Here is a 1,676-nt window from a genome sequence, read left to right as displayed (position 1 = left end):
TCGAATAGGGATCGTACTTCCTTTGTGGTTGCCCCAGAAAACCACCTGCCGCATTCACTTGCTCAATGGGCTCCTCTTGAACAGTTGGGCACATATTGGTTTGATGCCCTACTACCGAACAAATTCCACAAGCTTTCGCCATTTGCATATTACCTACAGCCATTTGATGAACAAGAGAAGTTAGACTCACAATTTGTTGTTCAAGGGAAGAGATATTTACCTCATTAACATGTTTTGATGGAGGGTCAAGCCTAGTGCCAAATTGTTGAGAATTGACCGCCATATTTGCAATCAAGTTTCTCACAGCCTCGGGAGTTTTATCCACTAAAGCTCCTCCACTAGCAGCACCAATCATGCTCCTATCAGTGTGTTGAATACCCTCATAGAAATACTAGATAAGTAGCTGCTCACTAATTTGATGATGGGGGCTGCTTGCACATAATTTTTTAAAACGTTCCCAATATTCATGTAGGGACTCTCCGTTGTACTGCATTACAACACAAATTTCTTTTCTAATGTTGGCTGCCCTTGAAGTTTGGAAGTACATCTCTAAAAATAGCCTCTTCATCTCGTTCCATGTGGTAATACTCCCGGAGGGTAAATAATAGACCCAATCCTTAGTTGAATCCTTCAAAGAAAATGGAAAGGCTCTTAATTTAATTTGTTCTTCAGTCACCCCCATGGGTTTCATACTCGTGCATACCACATGAAGCTCCTTTAGATGCTTGTGAGGAACCTCACCTGCAAGACCATGAAAAGTGGGCAAGAGATGTATTAGTCCAAATTTTAATTCAAAAGTAGTAGCAATATCTAAAACAGGAAGCGTTATGCATAAGGGTTGTTGATTCAAATCAGGGGCGGCAAGCTCTTTCAAAGTTCTATTTCCAACCATTATTTCCTCCTCTCTCAAATCAGAACCGCTAACAGAAAGGGAATCAAGATCTGGATCATTCTCTTCAGAATTACTCCAAGCTTTCCTCCTTAACCTGTGCAAAGTTCCCTCTATTTATGGCTCGTACTGCAAATCACCTTGCTTAGAAAATCGAGTTACAAGCATAAATCAAGGAAACCCTAATAAACTATGAACGACATATCATAAAAAAATATTAGAGTGATGAGAATAAATAAATAAATAAAACAGAAAAAAAAATCTACACTAAAACACAAACAATCAAAGCGATCTCTATTTTTTTTTTCGAACATTCAGAAACGAAATAATGATCACAAGAGGCAAAAAAACCGATTAGAAAAACTCCCTGGCAACAACGCCAAAATTTGGCGTGCTGTTGTAGGCACCCAAAAATAAAACATCTACTCCTAAAACAAATGCAGTAATGTGAGTAAGGATCGTTCCCGCAGAGAGTATCTACCCTAGTTTTTGTGCTGCGTGAACAAAGATGGAGGGGGGGTTTTGAATGTAACAAAAACCAGATTTTGAAAGAAAGAAAATAAAATGATAAGCAATGCAAATCAATGTATCAAAATTAATCAAAAGAACGAGTCTTGGTCTAAGTCAACATCCACCATCAGAGTTTCGCTACTGATCATCGATGCAAAGATATATCAATTCACACTTTGAATATTCACCGTAGGAATTATTTTCCTATCTCTCCTTTTGCAATTAATTAGAAAACAAGCGATCTACTTAACCCTTACTACTAAACAACCTGAAACAA

At 38.1% G+C, this 1,676-nt stretch overlaps 1 non-coding gene across 1 annotated transcript; it reads left to right on the top strand.

Annotated features, from left to right (window-relative positions):
- Window positions 1-413: 413 nt before the first annotated feature.
- Window positions 414-520, top strand: LOC148861008 (small nucleolar RNA R71). The gene has a single exon (XR_016095347.1). It is a non-coding gene; the product is annotated as a small nucleolar RNA R71 (small nucleolar RNA).
- Window positions 521-1,676: the final 1,156 nt, after the last annotated feature.

This window comes from Nelumbo lutea, chromosome 4 (genome assembly GCF_056320005.1).
Source record: "Nelumbo lutea isolate HS-2025 chromosome 4, American lotus-T2T, whole genome shotgun sequence".
Lineage (NCBI taxonomy): Eukaryota > Viridiplantae > Streptophyta > Magnoliopsida > Proteales > Nelumbonaceae > Nelumbo > Nelumbo lutea.
Note: the sequence above shows the minus strand (reverse complement) of the source record. Positions and strands in the feature narration are given on the sequence as shown.